Here is a 17119-nt window from a genome sequence, read left to right as displayed (position 1 = left end):
CCCATGGTAGCCGTAAGGTGCCCCCCTCGCATAGCGAGCAGAGGGCCTTGCATTCATGTCTGGGTTTGGGGTCTTTGACCCCACACTGGTGGCACACACACGTGTTGGGCTGAGGGCATGCCGTCGCTCTATGACCGAGTTCATGGCATGCGTCACACACAGGCACAGTCTTCTTGTACAAGGAGCACGGGTACTCCGAGTCGGACAGGGTAACGTAATAGGGGACCTTGTTACGAGCAAACGTGACAACGATGATATTTAAATTTTCTAGTATTCTGCATACATAGATGTCGTGGTTGGGTACGTGCATACTGTCTAACAATTCCCGCTCCGAGAAACGGAGGGGTTCCCCTCTTATGATGCCTGTAGCGAAAGGGAACGAGGAGGCCAGACGTCCGGCTATCCAAGATGGCTACGACCGACTGCCGCGAGAGCCGCGCTCGTGGAGGCAGCTCCCGCTGGCTGCGCTCGTGGCGCACTTCGTCCTCTTTATTTAACACACTCCCGCGGCCCCCAAGTTGAGCAGGGACTTGTTGCACCATAACATCTGCGGACCCTGTCGCCGTATCTTAAGTCCCGATGACAGGCGAACGGAAATCCACTGGCGGAAGGAGCATGGTCGCACAACTCCGTCGCGACCGAAAAACCGGTGACGATGGTGGGCGAGTTGTTAGACGGTAGACATCGGCTTGTCTTCTAGAAACACGACGTCCTCTACTTCGAGCTTGGCTGTCGGCGGTTCTGTCACCTCGTGAGTGAATCGAAGCAGCAGGAGGTATTCCCATATCGGACGGTGCCACAGACGATACCCCTTGGCGGCTTCACGGTGCTGTCACAGTATGCGGAGCTCGCTGCGAGTCAACAAGAGTTCTAGAAGGCAGAGTTTCTGCTGGAGGCACGTGTTCCCTCTGCTTAGCCAGGAGCGCGCTTGGAACAGCGGGCATGGCTTCGCTCTTTGCCACAGGCTTTTTCGACACAAACGTGGTGATATTGTCCTCCCTCAGAACAAGGCTGTCTGAGCCCTTCCACTGCATGCCGAGCACTTTCATGATGCAGAGGTCACCTCTCTTCGTTTTAAAATCAAGTTTCACCTTTTGGAAAGACGGATGGTTGGCAACGTCGCTTCTTGGCTCTTCGTGGCGGAGCAACACCTGATCCCGCTGGTTTTCTTTGCGATCCTGAAGTTGGAACGGTTGGACGGCGGGGTCATTGAACGTAGAGTTTTCCGTAGTGCCCCGAGTTTCGCTGACTTCCAGGCGGCACATGGACGATCGATCATTGTCTACGGCGGCGTCTTCCGTGGACGATTCTCCAAGGGAAAGAAAGAGTGCGCTCGAGTGAGCGGTTTAAAGGTTTGAGCTGTCGATTTGAGTACCTTGAACGGTCCAGCCCAGAACCGTCTCTATGACCATCAGAGTGGGGGAAATTCTCGGAACGTTTACTGTTGCCACCTTCCAATGCGCGTCTGAACCAATCAACAAGCTGACCTGGTTCTCTCGAAACGTGGGCGCAAGTCTGGCTTCCGCAGCAACTTGACCCTGATCGGCCATCGCACGAACGATTGCTTTGCTGACGGGTGGGCTTGTGATGGTGCAGATGCTGGGAACTTCCAGGGCCTCGACTGTGATGTTCTGGCCATCGTGCTGACTTTTAAGTGTCAAAGAGACTCTGTTGCACGTAACAGGTGCTCTAGGGCGAGTGTCCCCGAACGTAGAAAGCGTTAGACGTTCGACACCGTTGATCGGACAACAAAGTGCTTGGGACACGTCGGGTCGAATGAACGTTCGCTGGCTCCCAGTGTCCAATAAAAAACGAACGAGCAGCTGGTGACTCTTGCCGAGGGCCCATGCACGGCCTGTCTGGAGAAGCACCCACATGGGTCCTGCACCGCTGGTTGACGCGGATGTCACCGAGCTGGCATTATTGATTGCTGCTCCTTTGCTGCGACTTTGCTCCGACTCTGGACTGGTGGGCCCAAACCCTTCCGCAGGGAGCTGGATGTCGCACAGCGACGTGAGGTGGCGTCGGGAACAGTGGCTGCAGACAAGACTGTTGGCTGTTCTGCAGTGTCTGGCGAAATGGTTGTGCTTTCCGCACCTGAAACAGCACCTGTTCGCCTGCAGTCGCTTTCGCTTCTCCTCGGGTGATACCGCCGATGTACAGTGGGCGAGGACGTGGTCCTGAGCGTTAAAAAGTTGACACCTGGGCCGCCCCGCAGAGGGACATTGGGCGCTCAGAGTCATGGCCGTTGGAAGAACGACACGCGGTGGCGACGACTGACCCCTCTCCTGGACGCGGTGCGTTGACGGCACAGAACGATCGGACGCGCTCTCCTCTCGAATCTCCACCTGGACGCGGAAAAAATCCAAGATCACCTTGATTTCCTTGGATCTGGCGGAAGGGGACGCGGACACCTCGGATGCGTCCTGCTGCGCCTTCTTCAGCCTTTGCCGGTACAGGAGGTCCAGGTCGTGCGGCAAGGTCTGCAGCAGTACGCGGGGGAGCACGACGGAGTACTGGTCCGGGGAAACGCCCAGGCCCTCCAACGCGTTTATGCGAAACGTGACCGTGTCTTAGAGGACCCGCAATTTGTCGGTGTCGGCCGAATTCTGCACCGGCTCCAAGGCGAGCAATTTGTCCAGGTGGCCGTCCACTTGTAGGTCTTTCCGCCCAAATCTGTTGGTAATGATTGTGACGGCGAAGTCCTAATTGTCGTCGGCCAGCCTGATGCTCTCGATCGCGTCCTTGGCGGGACCAGTCAAGTACGAGAGAAGGTACTTAAACTTCTCGATGCGTGGCAAAGTCGCGTTCGAATGGATGCTTCACTCGAACAGGTCCGAGAACCCTTGCCAGTCGTGTCGGTCACCCGAGAAGTTCGGTATCTGGAGCTTCGGGAGTGCGGCGAAGCGGGTCTCCTGCGTTGTCTGAGGGGTGCCCGGTCGAGGCTGAGAAGGTGCGCTCCCGCAAGGCTCTCCAGACTCGGCTGTAGCTGCGCTGGCTAAAGGGACCGGGCTCGTGACGGAGCGCACGCGCGTGCGAAGGGCGCAGATGCGCTCGTCGTAATCAATAGCATTAAAACACGTCGGCGTCAAATTTCTCTTCTGTGAGAGTGGCCTGAATGTGGCTGTCCAGTTCGTGCAATGCTCGCTGCTTGTCGAGAATTATGTCCAGAAGCGTCTGAAATTCGAGAGTCGGTGCCGTCGGGTTCTGCAGAAGCGCGTCGAGTGACGTCATCTTCTTCGTAACGGTAGCGCAAAGAACTCCCCGGCGGCGACGAAGCGATTCCATGGCGCGAGTCAGCGGGACCGGACGGCTGGGGGTTTTCGGCACCGGAGATGTGTGTAGCGAAAGGGAACGAGGAGACCAGACGTCCGGCTATCCAAGATGGCTACGACCGACAGCCGCGAGAGCCGCGCTCGTGGAGCCAGCTCCAGCTGGCTGCGCTCGTGTCGTACTTCGTCCTCTTTATTTAACAATGCCCTTGACGGAGTGATCTGGGGCGAGTTCGTAGAGCTGCACTGGGTAGGTCTTGTTATTGATGCGGATCTTCTTCACCTGACTAAAGGCTTTTGTTGCTTCTGCCGACGGGATGCTGATTGTAACGGTGTTCTGCACCATGTCATAGCGGACTTGCAGGTTGATTTGGCGCCAGGTTGACTGACTTGTGCTCAGCAAGGCGAGCGAGACCTCGGCTAGGTCTAATTCCGCTATCTTGAGGCCACCCTGTGGTCGCCACACGACCTTGTAATAGTCCCTGGGAAGGGGAGCTGGCCTTGGAGCGAATTTGGGGGTAAGCGAGGGCTTCGTTGTTGTCGGCTCAGCCGTTAGCCCTACCGCTGGGTTGGGCTCCCGCTCGCGTCGACGCTGGGCTCGGGTGACGACTTCGATCCAATCGTCGTTTGAGCTTGAATCTATCGCAGTTTCATCACATTCGCTTTCAGTTGGGTCTTGATGCATTAAGTTGTCCTCTGTCTCACTTGCGTCTGTGCTCGGGAGCACGACGCGGTGGTCCCCTGCGTCGGCGGTCGTGCCCGGCATTGCTCGTAACCGTTGTTAAGCCTAGTCCCGTTGGGACGAGGCCTAGCTTGCCGTGGTTCAAAACTGCTGTATGTTCGGTGAATGCGCACTCAAAGAGAAGTGAAATAGTAACCTCCAGTGCACGAACCCTAGCTGTCGAAGACCGTGATATCCGCTTTGGTCCAAGGAACGAGATTACAGCACTTCTGAGTGAAACTCTGGAGCCCATTCAGAACACGTCCATTCGCTGTAGGCCACCTGGTGGCGCCTACTGTGGGGATGACAGAGGACTTCTCAGGTTTAGAGACAAACCAGACGATACTAAAGGGCGTCTGGTGGTACCGGCCTCCATGAGAGGCGAGCTGCTAAGAGTTCACCACGACGCTCCATACGCGGGTCAACAAGTGGACCGTAAGACGCGTCAAAGAATTAGCAGGGCGTATTGTTGGCTGCGGGATGCGGCGAAACATTGTGCAGTACTGGCGCGAATGCCTCTCCCACGCCGTTGACAAAACCCCCAAGAATGAGAAGCGTGCTCCTTTACAGGTGTTTGAGAGGCGTATCACCCCATTTCAGCGCATGGAGATGGACATAGTGGGTCCACTGCCGACTACCTCAGCGGGGGCAAGTACATATTGGTCTTCGTGGACCATTTGAGCAGCTACGCGGAAGCTGTTCCTTTACAAGAGAGTTCGTTGCTGGGCCAGTTGGTGAATATTAAGTTTAGAAGAAACCAACTGAACATAGAAACAAAGGACTAATTGTTAACAAAAACTGGCATGGACAATGCTGGACAGCATTGTCCCTGTCAGTTTTTGTTAACAATTAGTCTTTTGTTTCTATGTTCAGCTGGTTTCTTTTAAGCTGTTCCTTTAGTTGACCAGAAAGCAGAAGCGGTCGTGAGCGCATTTGTAGAAAAGGTAGTACTGCGACACGTTGTACCTGAACAGCTGCTAGTACTGCGACACGGTGTACCTGAACAGCTGTTGACCGATCAGGGTACAAATTTTGTCTTCCGGGTCATGAAAGAGGTCTACGATCTCTTAGGTATAAAGAAGCTACAAACGACCACGTATCATCCTGAATGTAACGGCGCCGTAGAAAGGCTGAACCAAACGTCGGGGGGCATGTTGCCTCATTTTGTCGCTCACGACCAACGAGATTGGGTTCAGGGGCTTCCTTTCGCGATGTTCGCTTACAACACCGCGGTTCATAAGGGCACCAACGAAACCCCTTTTTTCCTCCTCCACGGACGCGAAGCAACGACGCCGATCGTCGACGATGAAGCGGCTAAGGTTCATTACAACAGCATGGAGGACTACCGCGCGCAAGTGGCTCGACGCCTCTTGATATCACGCCGGCTGGCGGCCGAGGCTCTAATCAAAACAGCAGAAAAGATTAAGGCGCGCTATGACCTAAAAGGCCAACCCAGCTGTTTCGAGGTGGGCGACAAAGTTTTCGTGAAGGTCGAATTCCTGATACCTGGACTGACCAAAAAAATTGCGCCCACCTCCCCGCGAGGGGAACCTTGTGTAGACGCGACGCATCGTAGGGTTCACTTGGTGTTTCCGTTGGATTGATTCTGAAATCGCGTTAAACGTGTCGGGAACGCATATGATTATTATGTTTTATGATTATTATTATGTGTTATTGGCCAATCTTGGTCAATCTCTCTAAGTGGTATGCTTGGGGCTTCGCTGTCACAACGACCTTTACCCCATCACTGTTGCTGTAAGTGGGAGCTTCTTTTCTTTTATTCCAAGTGTTAATCATTGCCCCATCATGCATTGTATCAGTAGCTTCTTGACGTAGTTTGAATGAGTCAAGGATATAAGGCGCGCTCGTAGCATTTGATTCTGTCTCCTAAAAGTTGTAGATACTTTTCATGTCCTTACTTCGCGGTTTTCTCTTGAGTACCTGTTTAGTCTTTCAAGGACGGGTATGACAAACACTTTAATTCATAATCTATTCCCCGTACCTCGTTATCGCCAGCCATACTTGCGGGACCATACGAATAATGTTTTAGACCGTGTCAAGCAAATGTGCGTGCCGCCAAATGCCAAAACGTTTTTCTTTAAGCTTCATTCGCAAACGCTTCCAGTTAAAACATGGCTGCGAGACAAAGGAATGTCGATCCCTTGGTCAGACAATTGCCTCTTGTGCAACCAACCAGAAACTATTCACCACTGTTTTGTGCTGTGCCGTGACGCGGTGTTTTTCTGGGACGTTTTGCAATGGACACTAAAAAAGGGCCCCATACACCATTCGCGTCTTGGCATTTGAGGACATTAATCGGGTGCCATATGACGTTTTTGTGCTCCTAAGTGTGTTTAGCTTGTGGAAGTGCCGCATGACTGATCGGCATGCTGAACCCCTAGGCTGACCAAGGTCATTTTTCGGGAACAGGCGGCGTTGGTACGGAGCGTTTATGTTGCGCAGAGTGATCCGCCAGAGTGGCTGCATCTTTTGGATGCGTGTGTTTGCTTGCCTGAGCTTTGAATTGGGGCCGACCTTTGTTAGACTGACGTGCTTACCCTTTGCTGTCTGTTAGTGTTTATATTTTGTGTCAATTGTCTTGGCTGACTTCTCTCCAAAATTTCCATGTATTAAAGAAAAAAAAACTCGGTTTTGCTGCGCAGTGGGAAGAGCACCATGCACCTCGCGTTCCGCCCACAGGGTCGTGGGATCGGAACCGGCCGCTGCTAACTATTTTTTATAGTGTAGAGGGAGGGGTGTGGACAAGAGAGGGGCATTGGAGAGGAGAGGGGGTGAGCGGCGGAGAGCGCAGCTTGCGCGGTGGGGAGAATAGGGGAGGGGCGGACGACAACAACGCCGACACTGCATGGACAAGGCGAGTGAATGAGATGCAGTCACATCTAAAACTTTTGCCGAATTGGAAGGGTCCGTTTCGCTTGGTCGAGAAGCTCTCTGACGTCACTTGCCGAATCCGTGCGATCCAAACGAGAGAGGAGAAAATTTTGAATGTAAACAAACTCAAAATTGCTGTGTGTGAAACCGAAAATGAGCAACAGCCGGTAACGGTGGCTGACAGAGACAGGCCACGACCCCAGTCCCCTGAATGCAGTAGCCCACCGGCGAGCCCGTTCACTGACATGCCGCCCGAAGCTGTAATCGATAAAATTATTCAGAATTCCATCCAATCGTTCCTTTCACCCGCGGGAGACGGCCGCCCTCAGCCTTTGCACGATCATGCCGTGCGAAGGAGGGGTGCTGCACCGTACCCTCCCTAACACGCGGTGGTGGGTGAAGCTTCTGGGACAAAATTTGGAGCTTGCGCAACCCCTTATTTTGTTTATTTTTTTGTGCTTGTACAGTTGAAGTTTTCGTGACGATCGCTAGAGTCAAGTTTATAGAGGCGGCAATGCGCCTTGTTATGTGCTTTAGTGGTGCCTCTTCCCCTGTGTCTTTATTGCCCAACCTGCAAACTGTGCCGTGCTCCACGACTGGACTTTGCGGTTCGCATAATGTGTATGCCTACACGGGTGCGATTCAAGAATTTTGCGGGGGAAAAACTTTTCTCCTAGAATGCGCGGATGTGATGGTCGTGTGTGTGCCCTGACTACTCCGAACCAGACTGAATATAAGGGTTGACTAACCAGTTAACGAGTGTAGCAAGTAAAGCAATTAACAGACAACTAACTACCGTGTGTGTACACACACAACGCACACACACACAGATCGTCATTATCATCACTATCATTACCATCATCAGCCACTTCAGCTACACTGCAAAACCAAAGACTCGCCCATTGACCTCAAACCGGTCCGCGTCCACAGTTGACTCCAGAAGTTTCATGCATAATTCCTCAAACGTGTAATTGACATTCCACTTCTACACCCACCTCTTGGTATCCTCCCCGTTGCTCTAATTGTCCAAATAGTCTCGGTATGTTTCCATACATGGCCCTCCAAGTCCATTTGTTTTTCTTTATTTAAGGCTTCGAGATCTGCTAGTCTAGCTTGTTGTCTGATCCAGATAGCTCACACGGGGACAGGAGAAGCAAACAAAAACAAAAACGATACGAAGTGCTCGCCCTAGGACCAATTCGCCCAAGCTTACACTTTTGCCGCGTAACTGGTTTCCTGTCCCGGAGTGTTATTCCGAACATTATTCGTCTTATGGCCCATTGAACAGACCTAAAATGCTAAAATGGCTTTCTAGTTGTTTTGTAAGGCGCAACGTTTCATCTTCTTATGTAATCACTGGCAGTATTCACTGGTTATAAATGTTTTTTTTTGGGTGACAGTGGTAGCTTATGTTTCATTATATGGGAGGGCTTGCTGAGTGCTCCCCGACCAATATGTATTATGCGCCCGATTTCTTTCTTGTGGTGGGGGTAAGCACTAATCATATGTCCAAGGTAGTTAAATTCCTCCTTTTATAGCTTTTTATTTCCTTAAGAGAACATTTAGGGCTTGATTTTCCTTATTACTGGATGTTCATTATATATTTATTTTTATACCCATGGCATGATTTCTGATTCTTGTTCCTCAAGCATTGTTTGCCTACCTTCTGAAGTCTCAAGCAGCAAGGCTATGTCGCCCTGAAATTTATTTGGGTCAATTATCTTCCGTTTAAATATACTACTATTTTTTCCCTTTCAAACATTCAAAATACCACCTCCTGACATGGTCCACGTAGTTATGGAGAGAGGGTATATACCTGTTCTATACCCTTTCGATCGGAAATTTATCGTTTTGCAGTGGAAGGTTATCCTGCCAGTGAATTCCATACATGGGTTGTAGCGATCTTACGTAGCCTTCCCCTATTCTTTGGTCTTTTAGTGGTTTTAAAGCGGATGCAGTGAGTACGGAATGGAATGGTTTATCCTATTCTGAAGGCCACGTAATGGAACTCTTGTATTTCAGTTTTTTGGTTACTGAATAGACGGCATGAATGTGATCCACTTTTGAGTATATTGTCACGAAGACAAAGACGATGCCATTGTCTTGAAGGAAAACACCTTTATTTGAGCGAACTTGTGCTCCACCAACAACTTAAAGAATACCTAGGCGGCGAAGCAGCAGTCAACAAAGTGACGTGTGCGGGCGAGGGTCGGCGATTCAGATCACGCGGTGTCTGCTCTGCTGGCTTTTATCTTTCGGCGCGAGTGTTTTTCGGTCCGTCGGTTTACATCTAGAACATTTCAGATCAAAGAAGATTATTCGATGCTAGTGAGGTTATTCCGAAGCGCTCTCCGTATCATAATGAGATGACTCGTAGGGCATAAAATAAATACTGGAACATGCGCTTCACTTGGGACATAGATAACACAGCCGGGCACAGCCGGGCAGTAAAAGCAACATAAACAAACAAACCAAAAGCCTACTTCGCGGAATCACTCCCCTCTAAGAGTCCATCGACCTGATGCTAAAATAAAACGGCACTCTGAACAAAAAAAAAATTAGTGCCTTTCCACTCTGTGGAGAAGGAGGACTTGCAAAGCTGGACGCAGTCCACGGAGTGGACTGTTCTTTGCGAACACGTTTATCGAATTTGCGATGGAGCATATTTCCTAGCCAATTAGCTGAATGAACCTCAGAAAGATCCAAGCTTTATCCTTGCAGATAAACATGCAACTGCCCGTGTTTATCTCGCGTCGTAAGCATCTTACTGTTTGTCTAGGCCGGCTTCAGACTGTTGCTGCAACTGTCGTAATAACTTTAAAGAATTAGGTCATTTAACGTCTCAGACAACTGAACTGCGTGAAATAGAATTTGTTTGCGTCCGTAAAACAAGATACAGTTTTGGTGTCGGTAATCTGAACCTAGCCCGATACACAAACCCTTTCCGCACTATCACTAAAGACTTCGGACAGGTCTCGATTGATTGATTGTACGGTTTAACGCGCCGACGCAACGCAGGCGATGAGGCGCACCGTAGTGGAGGGCTCCGGGTTAATTTTGACCACCTGGGGATCTTTAACGTGCGCCGAAATCTCGAACACACGGGCGTTTTTGCTTTTCGCCTCCATCAGAAAAGCGACCGCCGCGGCCGGGAATCGACCCCGCGACCTCATGCTCAGCAGCGCAACGCCTTAGCCACTGAGCCACCGCGGCGGGTGAACATACGATAAACGATTTCAATGCGGCCACCATCCTCTCCGCACGTTTTCGGCAGCGAACGTTATTAAGTTGGTCAGCTTTCACTCTATAATCGTTAACACGGTTTCCCCTCTGCGAAAGGTACTCAGAAGTTATCTGGCGGATCACCCGCCGCGGTGGCTCGGTGGCTAAGGCGTTGCGCTACTGAGCACGAGGTCGCGGGTTCGATTCCCGGCCGCGGCGGCCGCTTTTGAAGTGTCCCCCTGGGCGCCTAACCTCACTGTAGAGGTCGCCTTCGCGTAAATCTAAGCTCCTATTTCTAAAAAAAACCTCTCGGCTGGGCGGTTTCACCGCACTATCGTGTGACTTCGGTAGCTGGGTCACTTTGAACGAGGCAAAATACAATATGCGGTGCTCTATTTTTCGGAGCTAAAACTTCCCCTGAGAAAAAAAGGAAACACGAGCTTTGCAATAAAAGCGTTTTCCCATTTTCATTTTTATCTCATTTCTGGCTGAAAACCTTTTCTAATGCTTTCTCGGGTTCTGCTTCTTTGTAAACTATTTCTTTTCTTTAACCAATTTGTAGTCCAGGAGCAGCTCGGCTGAACGCGCGAAAGTTGTGCGCTCTCACTTTGAGTGGGGTGCGGCTCACAGTGTTCTCTTTGGGTGCCTCCGCTATATCACAGGCCGTGGAGTTTTTTTTTTTTTCTTTTCTGTGCAACGTGGAGGGGTCTATTTCCCGTCTGGTGCCACAAAAAAGGCAGGCATCGCTGCCTAGTCGCAAGCGCATGCTCTGTCTGGTAGTGCGAGTTCACACTAATGAACGTCTGTTGTGGAGTGATCCTGTTGAACGGGGACAATTTAGTCGGTCACTGAACCTCCTTGCGCACTCAAAACACAACAGAACCACAAAAACTCTACGTACAAGTTCACTCTTAGAAGAGGTTGGCAAACGGCGCCGACGAACAGGAATTGGAAGGAATAAGCCGCGAAGTTGACCAGCGAGAGCAAATAGGACAGTTATGGCCGTATTGACGTTGTTTAGGCCATGCCAGAGGTGCATAATGAGCAAAATTGAAGAGAGTGTGTTTGGTTTTTCCGCGTCTTTCGCGGTGATTTGAGAGCCCACCGCTTCACGTGCACGTGTAATATTTGGCTCAGGTATTCCTGGCAGTGTAATCTAAACATCGTGCAGGTTTACTTCCACTGCTCCAAGACTGTTTTAGGGTCCTTTAAAGCAACATACATTGCACATTAGCAGTGCAAATATCTTTAGGTGCCTCGAACTGCCTTTCTTAGTTTCGTGACGGTGTGACCTGTGCAGAGTTGTAACTTGTCCTTTTTTTCTTTTTGTTTTGTGCTGTAGGTGCTCCTGAGCATGGCAGCTGTGGTTTCCATTGGAAATCTGTCCATGACCGCAGTAGCGGTTGCATCAAATGGAAGCAGCATCATTGTAGGAGCAGCAATTGAGAAAATAAATCTGCACCACATTTTGTGATCAACACTCTTTGTCAGTTGCCTAATTTAATTGTTTAGTTAAAAGCATGAATGATTGCTGTTGCGAGGTTATAATTTCTGCACTTGGCTGTAGAAACAGCTCGACTATACCCGTTCTAGGGCTGGATGAAAGCTGCAGCACCACAAATAATATGCCTCCTGCGGTGGAACGTCCAGACGAGTATGTTGCATGGCTAAAGTTCAACGATAGCTGAGCGGCTCTGGTTCAACACCTGGCCCCCAAGCAAGGATGAATAGCCGTCGTCTGTAAAAGTTGAACGGCCGTGGGTTGGTAAAGGTTGAATGGCTGCCGGCCAATAAAAAAACGGCAAGACGACGGCAAAGTCTTGCGGCCAAAGAGCGGTTGTATGCCCATTGGCGATGCTTTGGTCAAAGGTGAGTAGCGGTTCAGCTTACAAAATGGAACTTTCACCACACGGCCAAGGCCCACTTTTGAGTACGGGCTTTACACTCTGATGGAGCAACGGCCGAGCAGAAATTACACGGCCAGAGATGGACAGCTCATGCTTAGCCGTACATGCTTGTGCTGTGTGGGCTGTCACAACCTTGAATGATCTACCATACACGTATGGGCGAAATTTTGAAATCTCCCATATACTAGCAAGGCACTATTTCTAAGAGGCTGAGTAGTTTTTCTCCTCCTTCGAAAGACCACGGCTTGCATAGGCGATTAGGTTCTCGCAAACGCTTTGCTTTTGGACAAGGACGAAACCCAAGTTGATATCGCTGGTGTCCGTGTGCATTTCCGTTTGAGCTTTTTCATCGAAATAAGCAAGCACGGGCGGGTTTCGCCGCCGTTGTTGCAGCTTTCCGAATGCTTTTTCGTGGGTGTTTTCCCAGCTGAAAGGGGTGCTATCCTTTGTGAAGCGTGTGAGTGGCTCTGCAATGCGTGCGAATTTTGCGATGACGCGCTGGTAGTATGCGCACCATCCGAGAAATATTCGTACGCCCTTCTTGTCTTTTGGTCTTGGGAAGCTATGGCTGAAGTTTTTGCCGGGTCAGGAAGGACTCCTTCGGCGGTGACGACGTGGCCCAAAAACTTGAATTTTTCGTACGCGAAACGGCATTTTTCAGGCTTCAGCGTTAACCCAGACGTACGAATGGCCTCGAGTACAGACTCCCACCTTGCAAGGTGTTCGTCCAATGTTCGGGCGAATACCACAAAGTCCTCGAGGTATACGAGGCAGGTGTGCCACTTTAGGCCACCTAGCAGAGTGTCCATGACTCTTTGACACGTTGCTGGCGCCGTGCACAATCCAAACGACGTAACCTGGAACTCGTATGGGCAGTCCGGGTTATAAATACAGTCTTCCCTCGGTCCCTCTCGTCCACTTCACTTTGCCAGTAGCCGGTCTTCAGATCCATCGATGAGAAGCACTTCGCGTGGCAGACGTGGTCGAGGGTGTCTTCGATTCGGAGGAGGAGATAAACGTCCTTTTCGGCGATTTTGTTTACTCGCCGGTACTGAACGCAAAACCTAATGTGCCTACTCTTTTCTTCACCAGTAGGACCTGCGCAGCCCAGGGGCTTTTCGATGGCTGTAAAGTGTCGTCGCTGAGCATATCGTCGACTTGAGTCCGGTTGGGTTCCCGATAGTGTGAAGAGATGCAGTACGGTGACTGTCGGGTACGTCGGGCTCCATCTTCAGTTATTCGGTGCTTCGCTAGAGGTGTCTGACGAAGTTTCGAATTCGACGAAAAACACAATTTGTAGTGACGCAGCGCATCCAATGATTTCTTCTGTATATCTTGCGGTAACGCCAGATTCACGTCAAAGTGATTCAGAAGCTTCAAGGTATCTTCGAGGGCGATTTCAAAGTCGGCTACCACGATCACGTCACTTGCTTCATTCGTTGCTTCAAGGAACGCAATTGCAGCGCCCCTGTTTAAATGCTGGTATTGCTCGCAGAAATTAGTGACCAAAACTTGGGATCGGCGTTCCTTAAATCGTGCAATTCTTCTTGCGACGGAGACACCACGGTCTACGAGCAACCTTTGGTCCCTCTCTACCATAGAGTCGGCGTCAGAGACAGCGTCTTTACAGTAGACGGTAATCATCAAGTTATTACCTATATCGAACGCTTTCTAACCACGCGGAAAATCACATGCACTTCTAATTTTTTATTTGGAACTAGGGTATATTCGGGATGGGTATAATAATATTTTGAAATGGGTATATTAAACTTCGGCACCCTAGAACGGTCGCAATCTGTTTACAGGTGGCGAGCTTTCTCGCAGTACCCTCGAGGATAGCGGTGCCGCGGTGGCCATTCCCGACTGCTGCGCATCGGTTGCCCTTAGCCACTATTTCAACGTAACGGCAAACGCAGGCCGCTGGCTGGCCAATTGCAGCACCGACTCGCCCTCGGTAGTTCAACCGGTGCTACGATTGGAGTTTGGCCTGTCTCGACTGTCGTGCGTCATGATGTGGTTGATTTTGTGATGGCTGCAAACGTAAAAAAACAGACTACCCTGACTTTGCCTAGAAGTTCGAGGCAATCCAGAGGGTGTAGAGTGTTGAAAATAATTGGAGCGTCGCCGAAGCTTTAGGCATGCCAAAAATCACATTGAGCTCTTTGCTGAAGAACAATGGTGACATAAAAGCCAAGGCAGAACAAAACCGGCGCTCAAGTGCGTGGCCTGTGCGCAAAGCTGCCTTTGAAGATGTTGAGAGGTCGCAGCACAAATGGTTTATTGACGCAAGGGCCTTAATAATCCTCTATCAGGACCGATGCTACAACAGAAGGCCAGGAACTTTGCATTTATTCTCCGCGCAGAGATCTTCAATGCCAGTAGCGGTCGGCTCTAACATTTTAAGGTCTGTTTTAACATTGTCGGGAAGACAGTTTTGGGGGTAAATGGGGACGTTAATGAACAGGGAACCAAGAAGTGGCTTCATCAATAGTGGCCCCATATTTTTGAAGAGTACGAGCCGCACCAGATATTTAATCTGGACGAAAGAGCCTGTTCTGGCAAATGCTTCAGCGTGAAACACTCGACACCCACGGGGCTGTGTGTTACGGCGGCAAGCACGCAAAGCCCGTGTGAGAGATTTATTGGCGGCCAATGTGGATGGAGGCACGAAGCTGAAACCACTTGTGATAGGGAAGTTTAGAAACCTTAGGTGCATGCGCAACTGCCCCAATATTCCGCTGGCATATGTCTGTAAAAAGAAATAATGGATGACGCGGAATATTTTCCACAACTGGTTGAAGTTGTGGGATTCAGACCTGGCGTTTCAGAGCCGCAAGATAGACCTCATAGTTGACAACTACACAGCACACCACACCGACGTCCAGTTTTTGCCGCCTAACACCATGTCCAAGCTTCAACCAATGAACCAGGGCATTATTCGCACTTTCAAGTCCATTTATAAGCGGAGGCTGATTGACATGTTAGTTAAGCTCCGGATAGGCCAAGATCAGAAGATGGACATTTTGGTCGGCATTCAGAGGCTCAAAGCTTCTTGGAATAATGTCAAGCAGTGAGCAATAGCTAATTGCTTTCTACATGCGGTGTTTGTTGGCCGCACTGAAGAAGCTTCAGAGGAACCAAACAATGAGGCAGAATTGGGCGGTGCAGACGAAGAATGCGAGCTCGAAGGAACCTGGGGCAGGTTGGAATGCTTTGTTGGTGATGAGCTACGAAGCATTTGCATTGATGACTGTTGGCGGTGACGACAGCACCAAACCAGCGGCGGAGTTGACGGACGCGGACATCAATTCGGAGGTTACTACTGAGCGGACAAACGAGGAAAATGCCAAGGTTGAACCCGCAAGCGCTGATTGTGCCCAGCTCCCGACTTCCACCGAGGCTTCAGTGGCTTTGGCCCTACTGCGCCGCTACTGCAGCGCTATAAAAGGCCCCGGCTCATTGCTTGTGGAGCATTTGGGATACGACTAAAAACTTTGAAACTCCAAGTGAGTATTTACTACATGGTTCGTACATTTATTGATTTGTCCCAGTTGATGACTTGGTTCTTACGTGATTTTATATATGGAATTGTGGCTATATGGAACTATTTCGCCGCCACCAAGCTGTTTGAGATATCGAAGTTTCAATATATATAAATATTTATATATATATATATATATATATAGAAAATAACGGTTGGCAGTCAAGAAAACCTCGGAAAGCAAAGGGGAGGTTGTGGTGGGTCATAGAAAGAGATGAAGGATGTTTTGAGTTGGAAAGAAAGTGGTAAAAATGCCCCCCGGGTGGGATATATATATATATATATATATATATATATATATATATATATATATATACTGTTACATGGTGGCAGCATGGAGGACATGAAGCATGGTCGGCATTGAAGCGAGGCTCGAGCAATGTTCCGCGCCTTCCGTATTCGTCTTTGTCGGTAGAGGTTGACCATGGCGCTACGCTGCCCTATCCACTTCCTGTTCTTCTCGTTACACTTCCCCCCCGGTGAAGGCGACCGTGCCAGTCGTGGTCACAGTGAACAAATAAGTTCCGTGAAGGTGAAATGAATATAAGCAATGAAGTCCTTGCCGCCACTGATGGCGATGATGGAATGACGAAGATATGTCCCAGAATAGCGATGCCCGTCGACGCGACTAAGGAACCTCAAAGCCCTTGGAATCACAATGGAAAACAGGGCAGGGGAACGTCATCGGCTTCTGATCGGGTTGCGGCAATTAAGGTCGGCTGGCCTCAGTGTTCGAAGGGTAGGGAATGGTCACGTCATTCACTCCGCCAAACCTCTGGATTGTGACTGGGAAAGCGAAGAACAGTGAACGGTGCTCCGCATGTTGATGTCGTCGAGCTGGCTCTAGCGGTGGCTCATGTCGTGCACTTGCTGGTTGTTTCCTCCTCCTTGACCACCATATGACACAATTCGGAACCAGGGCCAGGGGTCTCCGCCAGGGTATGCGTTAACACTTGCAGGTGAGGCTCCTGTGCCTACCGGGTTCCACTCTGCTGCCATACTGCAGTGAGGCGAATAAAGTCATGGAGGCTTAAATTTGGTGGCTGCCTCGCCAAGACTGCAGCAAGGAAGTAGTCGGCGAGGCCATCGACGACGTACTTTCTCACGACAGGAGACGGCCAGTCAAGTTTGCAGCATTTGAGCACGTATAGCTTTTCATAAACTTAGGTGACGACGTTTCCTCCAGGGCCCTGGCGTCGGGCAAACATCGGCATGAAGCGGTAATCGAAGTTCCCGGGAAGTCACAAAATGCCGCAATCAATGAGCCGCTCCAGCTTTCCCAGGTCGATTTCGAGTGACCTTCGCACAGGTGCTATGCTCGACCAGCGTCCCGCAGGCGTTTTTGTGAAACTAACAACTTCGTGTTGTCGGGCGAGGCGTGATGGGTGGCAAGAGCGCCGATCAGCTTTACCCAAGAAACGGTATCGTAGTGTAAACCTCGAAAGACTGGGACTCCGGTGTGGGCACGCGATGCAAACGGACTGGAAATAGCATCGCGAAGCTGCTGACACATCTCTTTAAGGGCCTAGCAAGTGCGAAAATGGTGGCTGGCTTTCGCAGCAGT

Source organism: Haemaphysalis longicornis, unplaced genomic scaffold, assembly GCF_048455015.1.
Source record: "Haemaphysalis longicornis isolate Haplotype H1 unplaced genomic scaffold, Haemaphysalis longicornis Haplotype H1 scaffold_5, whole genome shotgun sequence".
Lineage (NCBI taxonomy): Eukaryota > Metazoa > Arthropoda > Arachnida > Ixodida > Ixodidae > Haemaphysalis > Haemaphysalis longicornis.
Note: the sequence above shows the minus strand (reverse complement) of the source record.